The sequence below is a fragment of the Salminus brasiliensis genome, chromosome 24, assembly GCF_030463535.1.
Source record: "Salminus brasiliensis chromosome 24, fSalBra1.hap2, whole genome shotgun sequence".
NCBI classification, from domain to species: domain Eukaryota; kingdom Metazoa; phylum Chordata; class Actinopteri; order Characiformes; family Bryconidae; genus Salminus; species Salminus brasiliensis.
Window position 1 is genome coordinate 25,131,089 of NC_132901.1, and position 12,691 is coordinate 25,143,779.

The following is a 12,691-nucleotide window of genomic DNA, read 5'->3' on the forward strand; positions in this document are numbered from 1 at the left end:
AACAGCGGCGAGCGGAGCGGCGCACCTCCCCGTGAAAAAGGACTGGATGGTAGCAGCCAGATTTCCTCTCGCTGGCAAGCGAAGAGAAAGAAGGAATAACAGAAAACACACCTTTCCTTTCCTCGGGATTCTCTCCATCGCGGTTTTTTATTCTGTAAGATGAGGCTGGACGACTGGGAAGGACGCGCTGGAGAAGTTTATGGTGCTGATCGTTAACGTTATAGAGGCTTCAGCTCGTATTCATGGTCACTTCACTGTGAAGTGAGTCGAATCTTTAACCCTTTAGCTCTCCTAGTGCAAACCAGTCTTCCCAGGGCTGAGATGAAACCAGCAACCAGTTCATAGGCAGCTTGGATCTGAAATGTAGCCAGTTTTGTAAATCTCCAAATCTCAGGACCAGAATAGAAACGCTCCGAGATGACTTGGAGTCATATCTTTTACATTGACTTCCATTTAAAGTGTCCTAAAACTGTCAATTTTTAGAGATATGAGCAATCCAATCCCTTTGCTCTTAAAAAATACAGGTTCCAATAAGGTTTCTATGGAGCAAAGCCATATAAAGAGCTCATAACAGAGGTAGAACCCACTTTCGTTCTCCGAGATGACTTGGATTCATATCTTTTACATTGACTTCCATTTAAAGTGTCCTGAAACTGTCAATTTTTGGAGATATGAGCAATCCAATCCCTTTGCTCTTAAAAAATACAGGTGCCAATACGGTTTCTTTGGAGCAAAGCCATATAAAGAGCTCATGAAAGAGGTAGAACCCACTATCGTGCTCTGAAATGACTTGGAATCAAATCTTTCACATTGACTTCCATTTAAAGTTAAAGTTTTTTTTTTCGTGTGCCCTAAAACTGTAAATTTTTGGAGATATGAGCAATCCAATCCCTTTGCTCTTAAAAAATACAGGTGCCAATAAGGTTTCTATGGAGCAAAGCCATATATAGAGCTCATGACAGAGGTAGAACCCACTTTCGTTCTCCGAAATGACTTGGAATAAAACCTTTTACATTGACTTCCATTTAAAGTTAAGAAGTTTTTTTTTTCCGTGTGCCTTATAACTGTCATTTTTTTGGAGATATGAGCAATCCAATACCTTTGCTCTTAAAAAATACAGGTTCCAATAAGGTTTCTATGGAGCAAAGCCATATAAAGAGCTCATAACAGAGGTAGAACCCACTATCGTGCTCTGAAATGACTTGGAGTCATATATTTTACATTGACTTCCATTTAAAGTGTCCTAAAACTCTCAAAACTTTTTGGAGATATGAGCAATCCAATACCTTTGCTCTTAAAAATACAGGTGCCAATACGGTTTCTTTGGAGCAAAGCCATATAAAGAGCTCATGACAGAGGTAGAACACACTTTCGTTCTCCGAGATGACTTGGAGTCATATCTTTTACATTGACTTCCATTTAAAGTGTCCTAAAACTGTCAATTTTTGGAGATATGAGCAATCCAATCCCTTTGTTCTTAAAAAATACAGGTTCCAATTAGGTTTCTATGGAGCAAAGCCATATAAAGAGCTCATAACAGAGGTAGAACCCACTTTCGTTCTCCGAGATGACTTGGAATAAAATCTTTTACATTGACTTCCATGTAAAGTTAAAGTATTTTTTTTTTCATGTGCCCTAAAACTCTCAATTTGTGGAGATATGATCAATCCAATCCCTTTGTTCTTAAAAAATACAGGTGCCAATATGGTTTCTTTAGAGCAAAGCCATATAAAGAGCTCATGACAGAGGTAGAACCCACTTTCGTTCTCCGAGATGACTTGGAGTCATATCTTTTACATTGACTTCCATTTAAAGTGTCCTAAAACTGTAAATTTTTGGAGATATGAGCAATCCAATCCCGTTGTTCTTAAAAAATACAGGTGCCAATAAGGTTTCTTTGGAGCAAAGCCATATAAAGAGCTCATGACAGAGGTAGAACCCACTTTCAGGTTCTTTAGAACCGGCAGTTTTTTACAGCAGAACTTTAAGACTCCATTTTTGAAATGTAAGGTCTTTGCATGACGGCGAATAAACAGAGGTATAAATCTCTCAATTACAAAGGTAGAACCCTTTTTGAGTCTATAGAGAACCATTTAAACAGGAAGGAGCCTCTAGTTCTTTGGGTTGTCATGGCATTTCTGAAAGAAGGAACCAATGAGGAAGAGAGTGTTAGTGGAGAACCAGCCCTGAAGCTCCTCCTTCCAATTATACTGGACTGGATACTCTACCGTCTGCTCTCATTCTACAACCATACAGCAAGTTAACCATGGTCTGAGCTATGAGCTGGGGGGCTGCTGCCAGGGATTTTGGGTCACATGAAAAGAACACCACAATTCTTACAATTCTGCCCCCTACAGTTCCCCCCATATGGCGCCTCCGGCTACAAGCAACAACATACAGGCAGCATTCACAAAATACCTATAGTCCTTACTCATTAAAGCCATTCACTTAACAAAAGGGTTCTATATGAGTAACAACAGCAGAACCCTTTTTGGTGTAGCTGGAGCTGCAGCATACTAGGTAAGGGGTTCTGATTCTGAAGCTGGGCAAGAACACCATTCTACACCATTAAGAGTCCTTGGGCAAGACTCCTAAGTCTACATTCACAAGTAAGAGCTCTGGGTAAAAATATCAGTCAGCTGATATATAGAGTTCTATAGAAGTCTACGTCCTGCACAGAAGCATCTACAAGAAGGCCTCTCTCCACCATTGAGAAGAACCATTCAGGCCGAGGCTGTGCTTTGAGTTTTGCTGGTTTCTATGTAAAACATATGTTCTATGTAAAAAACTATGTTTTTTTAACTGAAGAACCCTTGAAGAACCCCTTGAAGAAATGTAGGAACCCACATTTTTAACACAGTGGAGAGTCAAGCCGGTCTCCAGCACAGACACAAAGGGGTTAATGTGGAACCTGGACTGTCCGACATGCACACAAGCCCTAAAGCCCACCACACACAAGCCTTAAAGCCTAGTAGACTATAATGGAACAAACTGGAGACTGATGATCAGAATGAATGTGCCTTAATTAACGATCCTCCACCATCTACAACACATGACTGTTTGCATATGTCTGCTGTCATTCTCCATCTCCAAGCTTGTCAAGTGGCGTAGGTCTTCGGTTAAGAGAGGACGTGCAAAGGAAAGTGAATTCCAGCTCAGTCCCTGTGTGCACTCTTAGAAAATAAAGGCTTCTTTGGAGCACTGCAGTAGAAGAGCTACAGTATGTGAGGTTCACTAACCTAGTAGCTTTCCATTGAATCCATTGAATCACCATCTATTTCTAATCAGCAGACCAATGATCCAGCCAGAAGGCCAAGTGAAGGAATGCGCATCAGCACGACTCAGTTTGCTCAGTGTGCACTACATTCAGCTCATTATTGACCAACCTTGGTAGCTGTAAAGCCATGAAGAGAAGGCTCTACAGCTTAGCCACCAAATCATAAATACCAGTCATACTCATTACCTAAAAGACCCCGGTTTAAATAACCTTCCCATGGAAACCTTCTTCCAGGAAAACAGTCTTTGTCAATTTGAAGACTGAGGAGAACCTCAAAATACGCTCACTTAAAAAAATAAGGGCAAGGAAGGGTACTTTGAGGGATACAGTCCATAAACAACCATTTTGTTAAAGAGATGTGTGTGAAGAGCCTTTAAAGGTTTAAAGAAGTGGGTTCTAAAGGTTCTTTACCAATTTAAAGGTTCCTCACACACGTCTGGCATGTATGGCACCAAAATCATTTTTCTATGGCATCAACTCAAAGAACCCCTATAGCACCTTTTTTTTAATGCAGGAATTTATATCTTTATGAGTGTAATCATCAAAAATGTAGTCTAAATATCTAATATTTCTCATTTTGAGGTTATTATAGAGATATTATAATACATATTTATTTATATCTACTACAAATGTCCAGGCCCAAGAAATAACTATAACACAAAAAATAATGCTTAAATCTGCAAAATTAGCTACCAGCTGAATAGCTGAGACGTCAGTAGATACATTTTTCTTAAAACAACTAAGAATAGGTATTAATCTTATAACATTTCTACAGAAAACCAAAAAATAGAAATATCAGACATTTAGAGCTATTTCACTTGATGGGAAATATCTTTAGATTTTTTTTATGAGTGTAATCATCAAAAATGCAGTATAAATATCTAATATTTCTCATTTTGAGGTTATTATAGAGATATTATAATACATATTTATTTATATTTATTTATATTATTTACTTATTTCACTTTCACATTTTGTCCAGAAATAATGCTTAAAACAGCAAAATTAGCTACCAGCTGAACATCTGAGAGGTCAGTAGATACATTTTTCTTTAAACAAGTAAGAACAGGTATTAATCTAATAACATTTCGACAGTAAACCGAAAAAATATCAGACATTTAGAGCTATTTCACTTGATGAGAAATCTTATTTTATTTTTTGAAAGGTCCAACAATGGGTTCTTTGAGCGACGCCATAGAAAAACACATTTTGGTGCCACAAAGTACTATTTTTGTAAAGGATACGTGTAAATTTAAGAAACCTTTACACCCACTTTATCTCTTTTACAAAAAAAATTACTTTAGTAATTTTTTTCCTCGATGAAAGAACCATTTCTCAGATTTTTAGACTAGATTTAAGAGGATTTCAGTTGCTGAGAGATTATTTAAGCATTAGGGGTTTAACCTTTGCTTAACCTGTGATCACTAATCGGTTACTCCATGAGTAGCAGTGCAGAGTCGCTCTAACCGTGGGGAAAGTACGAGCTTAAGAGGTTAAAAGTGTACGTTAACTCTCCCTTCTGATGGTTTCTTTGAAGAACCATCCATGAAATCGGTTCCTTTAGACTGGGAATCTGGTATTTATGATGGTGGTTTTAGTTAGTGGTGAGTCCTGTTACTATGCAGCCGACCAATTTGCTAAAATTGGTAAAGAAACATCCACTTCTTTAAACCTTCAGGGTTCCTCCCACACATCTCTTATTTACCAAAATGGTTCTTCTATGCTCATTCTTCGCTTAAAGAACCCTTTGTCGCCTCTTTATTTTTAGGAGAATAATGCAAAGATTCAACACCAGGGTTCGGGTCATTCAGCCCCCTTCAAAAAAAAAAGGTTAAAGCCTGGTCATGTTAGCTCTCATTCCATGACCCACTTTTCCCCATTCTCCCGTTCAACCCAAGTTTTAAAAGCTTTAGCACCCTCTCCAGCGCTGGACAGCCTGTTTCTCAGCGGACGTCCTGCTCCCTGCCTCGTCTGGTCGAAATATTTGCGGTTTCTTAGCGGGTGACGAACACCAGCGCCAAGTCGCCAGTGCGTCTCCAGCCTGGCCGCACTGAGAGCTGGGACAGGATGGGGATGGGGAGGGTGGTCAGCAGTGCACAAATGCATTGGAGAAGGAAAATAAATAAATAAATAAAACAACCCTAGAGGCTAGTCCACCCACGCCGAGGCCCATCCACCCACACAGAGAGCAGCACACCCACGCTGCAGATGGAGAAGAAGAACTAACCCTGTTACAAAGAAGCTGCTTTTCAATTATGTACGAACCATCGAGAACAGTCACACCTCCACATTAGCGCTGAAACCTCCAGCACCTTTGATCTGACCGGCCAAAAAGAATAGGCTTTCAAATGACAGAGCAGAAACGAGACTGCCGGAGGCTGGAGAATTTATGCTTGGTAGACATACAGTTGCTGAAGTTGCTGTTCGCTACTTACAGGCCATCGTTTACAAGCTATGGGCATGAAAGTGTTAAAAGGGGGTTAAAAAACCTTACATGACCACATCCCATCCCTGATCATCCATAACATTAGCACCACCTGACTAATACTGAGTAGGTCCGACCATTGTGGTTTGGACTCCACAAGACCTCTAAGTTCTGTAGGTTGTTAGGTGGGACCTCTATGAGCATCAGTGAGCCAAGCTAGGAGTGAACACCGCACGACACCTGCCTGATGTTCCGGAGATGTTCTGACCCAGTCGTCTAGGACATCACAGTTTGGGTCTTGTCAAAGTGTCACAGATTCTATGTCCAACACATCCTCCCAAAAGTACAGGATGGAGCTTCACCATCCATCATTCCAGAGAACACAGCTCTTCCACTGCTCCACAGCTCAATGCTGCTGGGGGGGCTTCATACCCCTCTATAAGCCCATGCCTGGCATTATTAGGCAGCATGGTGCCAAAGGTTCATGTTTATCTGTTCCAGAGAGTCCTATTCTATTGGAAGTACTTCCCTACAGGGGCTAAACAACCAGCAATGGTTGCAACTTAAAGTAGCTGAATGCATTCATTAGAAGGGGTGTCCACAAACATTTGGACATATAGTGTATGTTGTGTTTTCAAGGCCGGTATGCTGAATTTGCTAGTTTCCAGCACTGCAGTGGTAGAAAATACCCCTCTAGTCCACGCCAGGCATGTGGCAGCATAGTGCAAATAGGTTCAGGTCTATCTGCTCTAGAGAGTTCTATTCTTTCGGCAATGCTTCTGTACAGGGACTAAACACGCTGTGTGTGTGTGTGCATTTGCACATCTGTGTCAGCGATGGGTGCAGCTTAAAGCAGCTCAATGCATTCATTAGGAGAGGTGTCCACTAACATTTGGACATGTAGGCTGATCTAAATATGTCCTGTCTCATCTGATGAGACATGATCTGGTCTCTTAACTACTTAACATTTAACGGTGGGACAACCTTTAATTACATCTGGCTATTCTGACTACACTTCCACATGTAATTAGACATTGCTCGGCTCACCGCTGCTTTAGGAGGAGAAGGACAAGTATGGAACAACAAGAAGAGCATAGAGCTGCATTAGGACTGGTTTTTAGGTCAGACCATGTGTCCATCACTGGTGAGGGCTTCATTGATTTGTGATGGATTGTCCCTGGAAAAGCCCTTCCTGCTCTGGGACACCTCCTAAAAATGAAGGTCCTGAAATCCCGGGCATCTAGTCAATCTAGACGGGACTCCCCCACCACATTAGCATTGTGCAGAATTGAGATGAGGGAGGCCCTAGGTGGACCATCCTACCCACCTAGGGAGAGTGAGGCCTGTTATGCTTTCTGGGGTCAATTATGTTTCTGGCCACCAATGGCTGTGGCATCACTAGGGACCTTTTAAAAATGTGTACTTTTATTCAGTCTTCAAAATAAAGGTTCCTTCTAACGCACTGCCATTATTGACCGGGGGTCCCGTGAGATCGAATCCCATGCCATGCCGCTTTGCCTCGCATCTGCCATTTAACCAGGCAAAGAACCATTTCATAGGGGTTCTGTGTGGCTCAGCAGTCTAATGGGCTTTCACTATGTCCTGGGGATCCTGCGAGTTCAGATCCTGAGCCATGGCGCCTTGTCATCAGCAGCCAGAACCTGAGAGAGCACAACTGGCCACTCTTAAAGCGACGTTGGCTGGCACAAGCATCTGGTTAGCTGGTGCGGTGGAGCTAGGGACCCGTTGCTTTCCTCTGAGCATGTCGGCTGCCCGGCGATGGCGCACTGGCTAGCCCTTATCCTCCTAGTGTCGGGAGCATTGCTAGAGCTGGGGAGATGGGTGGGTTAACTGGCAGAACCAATCTTGGCTTTGACATATTCTATTCAGACAGATTCTACACAAGATTCTACACAACTACAATTTGGAGGGAAAAACAAGCAGAACCCTCAACTGCAGTAAGAAGGAGGGTGAAGGTGTTGAGAACACAGCCTTAGAGCTGGGCTTTCTGCAAGGAGGAAAGTGAAGGACACAGTCAAAGATGCTGGGGGCCATGACACTCAAGAGTCCCCCCCCCTGCAGTGACCAGTCTGAATCTTTGAGACAGCTTAGAGTCCAGTGCCAGACGACTTCAGAGTGCCAGCAGGGGAGCAGGGGTTAAGAAGCTCGGCTAAGTAGGGTAGAGCTAGGTCATGTAGGGCTTTATATGCTAGCAGGGGGAGTTTAAACTTAATCCTTAGTCAGACATGAGGCCAGTGTAACTGATCGGGAGGAAATGAGCAGATTTTAAGAAAGAGCTGAGTTTTGAATAAATTTCATGGGAAGGTTTTTAAAGGTAATGCAAATTACAAGTGCCAAGATGGGAGAATACGGAGATACAGACTTTCATACTCATGGGACGAAGGCCCAAGAAGGTCAAAAATGCATTAGATGAAGATTCTTAACCCTTTACACTTTCTCTGTTGGCCCACACTTCACTTCTTCACTCACATAACTACATTACATAACTTTATAGACCCCAAAATAGAACCCTGTGGGACTAAAATATACTAACTCAAAGTGTAACTCAATAATTTATAATGGTTTCTGCAATGAAATTATTAATTAATAACTGTCAAAAAAGTTAAAACTCATTTCTTTGAAGGACAATCTACTGAAAAGTTCTTTAAAAGACAGAAGAAGGTCTTCTAATAAGGGTCTACTGAGTTTTTGAGATTGCAGTTTCCTTCGAAATCCAGTAAACCTGGCTGAGAAGCTACATTAGCGCAAAACTGTAGATTGTCACACATTAAAATGAGGTTGAGGATGATTGGCATCAGAAATTAGCTCCCTTACATGACTGACAAGAGGTCCAAGCTGTGTACGTCTTAGACATGCCACGTTCAGTATCAAATTCATTATTCGTATAGCAAACAACCAACAGTGTCCATTCTTCAACTTCATAAAGAGGCTGTCATTCTGGGCCAGACAATGTAGCTACGCTGTTTCTGCACTATTCAAGGGCTTGCCTACACTTAAATGAATGAATTCTGCCAATACTAGTCCTGAACATGTTGAAGAAGTTCTACATGCTCCTGAACGGTTGTTGGATTGGATGTATAGTTCTAGTAAAAGCGTTTCATTGGTATAGAACCTCTGTATTATGTGGTGGTTCTTTAAAATGTTGACAAAAAACATACTTGCTCATCTCTTCTTAGAAAATTCTTTAAAATCCAGTCAATGAGAACCTGGATTGGATCCTCTAGGGAATCGCTCTGAACAACCAGCCAAAGTCTATGTGTGAGTATTTTAGCACTTATAGACTCTTTATCTGTGTCTGATTGTAGATAAGGAGATCCAGCATGGTCTCCATATCCACCACTACTACTGCTTTGATACTGTATATTAAGGTCGATCCAACACTACAATATAATATCTACAATATTGAGAAACAGCATCAAGTGAAATTTTGATAATAGGACAATGGATGCAGTTCATGATGCAATTAACATAGACTGTATGGCATGTGTATGTATTCTCATATTTCCACTTGAAAATCAGTAAAGCACATCCAAAGGTTCTTCATGCTTGCAAATATTGTTTACAGCAATTGAAGGATCACTCAAAGGGTTTTCAGGGAGCCAAATGCTCCATCCATAAGCACAACATTGCTAAAAAGGAAGACAACCTCTTTCTTGAAGGTACTTTCGGGTGTTCTGGTATGTTTGAGGGTTCTCCAGACTGTCAAAAAGGCTCTTCATGCTCATTTATACTAATCAAAGGATCACTCAAAGGGTTTTCAGGGAGCCAAACGCTCCGTCCATAAGCACAACATTGCTAAAAAGAAAGGTAACCTCTTTCTTGAAGGTACTTTTGGGTGTTTTGGTATGTTTGGAGGTTCTTCTGGCTATAAAAAAGGTTCGTTTGGGGGTTCTCCAGACTTTAAAAAGGTTCTTCATGCTTGTACATCTCATTTAGAAACATATTTCCACTTGGAGATCAGCAAAGCACATCAAAAGTTTCTTCATGCTTGCAAAAATCGTTTACAGGAATCAAAGGATCACTCAAAGGTTCTTCTGGGAGCCAAAAGAGGTTCTTCCAATGCTCCAGAGATGTCTTTTCAGCATTGACACTGTTAACTACTCCAGCTTGGTTAGGTAAGTTGCCTTGCTAAGTGTTTGTAAGTGATTAGGCCTCACTTTTGTTTGAATTTTTAAAAAATAGTCTTACAATCATGACATTCCCCATGTGGGACAAAAAGCCTGGGCTATCCAAGGCCATTCTTGAGAGATCTGTTGAAGGAGGCTAACAGCATGAGGCCCTTTGATTATTCATAATTATCACATTCTTCCCTTTTACTGAACTTTTTTTTGTGGAAAGATGGAGATTAGGAGGAAAAGCTGGTCTTGTTGAGTTTAATAGATGCTCCAACTGAGAATTGTAGGTACTTGAACAAATGTTTGCCAGCCTGGTTCAGCTTTCCCACATTCTGCTGCCAAAAAGGGAGGCAATGCTTCACATTTCAATAACGCTGCAATAAGCCCTACATTTTGCTGATAGCTTCTAGGAAACTAGAATCAATTATATTACTATTAGGAGTAAATTGTTTGATTTAGAGAACATAAACATCCTGTCAATCATCACGCTTTCCTTCCAGGAAGACCAGGAACAGTCAAAACAGTCCGACTTCAGCTGCTCAGCCGTTCCTGGCATGGAGTCTTGCATTCCTCAGAGTGGATCCATTACCATAATTATTTGTGAAGGCATCGCCTCGCCAAACAAACTTCTTGTCAAGGGAGGTGCTAACAGCTTGCAGCATGGAGAGGCTTGCTTGCATGTTGGTGTGTCCACATTAGAAGACTGGGGGAGGGCTCAGGATGAGGTTAACAATCCACATGTCCTCCAGAGGAGGAGAAGGGGTATCCGTGGGAGGACGATGAGGCCAGGGGCAAAAACAGCATGTTCCTTACAGTTAATCCTGTTAGACTAAACTTCAGGGCTTCAAACTCTGCAACACCCACCACCAAAGCCCACTGTTTGTTTACAAGTTGAAGGAGTACTCCACTGGATTCTCTTTCTGTAGCATGGCTGACTGCAGTGGGTGAGAAACTGAGGGGTTTACATGTCCATATGCATTAAAACTGTTGACACGCTTTCAAAAGAAGGGGATGGGCAATTGCTGTTGGGTTCTATGGGCCTCCAGCAGGACTGGACTAACCAACAGGACGACTGGGAGGATTCATGTGTTCCATTATAGCTTCTGATATGGAGACCACCTGGGACAGACTGTATGTTAGTGGTCCTTTAGCCAGTCTCACACCGGTAAAGTGTAATGACAACTACTGCAAAAGGAAACCCTGAAGGCTAGCTAGAATGGAGAGACCTCCAAACAGCACAGTGAACAGGCCGGTGGTTACAGTAACAGTGTGTGAAACTACCTCCACCATGTTTGGAAGCTGTACATTAGCCTGGCTAGCTCTCACTACAAGATCTGCGTGATTCCTAAAATTCAGCTGTGAATTTTGTCGTTTTAGTTTGTCTCAAACACAAAATACAATGAATTTAAGGTATTTTAAAGTACTTTCACTTCACTGTTTTTGGCAATAACTGTGCTAGTGTAATGTACTTGGCTGGTGTAGCGCAGTGGGTAAAGGACTCCACCTTTCCTATGACAGACTAGGGTTCGATGACATGACTGGGCCAGGCAAGAACACCACTCTAGACCAAGGAGAGTACTGTAGAACTGCATGGTCATATGGCAAGTTCATATGGTGAGTTCACAGCCTGAGAGACCTTTGCTTAGTTAGCTAACTATCAGAAGTCTGCAGTCTGTAGTGGCTGGATTTGCATGTATCAGAAGAGGCATGTGTTAAGCCCTTACCTTCTTAATGTCGGATGCATTGCTAGTGCTAGGGGAGCTACAAATGGGTGGGTTAATTGGCGGTATTGAATTGGGAGGGGAAAATGGAAACAATTGACAAACTATTTAAAATAAATAAATAAATAAAACAAACCAACAGACCTTAACTCCTTGTCTTCAGCACATGCAGCATCGATTCCGGCTATTTCGATCAAATATACTTAGCTAATGGAAAGATCAGGAAGTTTCTGACCGTAGTTTTTAGACTGTAGTTCTGTCCTTCCTTCTCCTGGACAGCGACCATGTGTTCGTTTGGGGTGTTTGGGGGTGTTTAGGGGTATTAATGGTCACTGTGACTGTAGTGGGCTGGTCTAGACAACAATTCAGGGCTGAACTGTGCTCCTTGTCCAGTCCTGGCCTCCATGAATACTTGTTGCCTTTTTTATTATATGTGTTTTGAAATGCAGTCAATTCTTTATCTTTAAGTACAGTACAACCCTTATTCTGACCGTGCACGCGACTCTTCCATGTAGCATAACGTTGTTTATTAATCGAGGTGAAAATCGCTCACCAGTACTTTCTTCGCTATCAGTATGCTTTAGAATAATTCACTTGCCTGAGCTTGAACTGATGACGGGACAGAACAGTAACAGCTGATCAATGTCTCAATGCCACAGTGATCATTCTTCAGATCTCGATGGAAAGAAATAGCCGTCAATGAGGTGCTTTTATCTACTGAGACTGCATTCAGTCCATCACGTGCTACAGGTGCACCAGCTGGCTGGGCATTAACTGGTATTCGAACCTTCACATCTGCATCCTCTCAGACCCACAGCATTGAGTAATCTACCTGCAGTGGATGTCTGAAGATCTGAACCGGGAGTGGAGCCTCTCTCCCAAAGCTTTAACTGATGTCTATGCTATATGGACAAAAGTATTGGGACACCTACACATTTATACCCTCCCATTCTAAACCCATAGGCATTAATATGTCGGACCCCCTCCATATTGCAGGTCTGGAGCTCTGCTGCAGTTAATGAGTCAGTTGGAGGCTTTTCTGCACTCTGCTCTGAGCTCAGACTCACACTCGGTGGCTGAGCTGCTCTCTGTAAGATGGTCCTCCTAAACGCTTCCACTGTTCAATAATAAT

The 12,691-nt window shown here is 41.9% G+C and overlaps 1 protein-coding gene across 3 annotated transcripts in view; it reads right to left on the reverse strand.

Annotated features, from left to right (window-relative positions):
- adgrb3 (adhesion G protein-coupled receptor B3) overlaps window positions 1-12,691 on the reverse strand; it is a 278,549-nt gene that overhangs the window by 58,118 nt on the left and 207,740 nt on the right. The window lies entirely within an intron of this gene.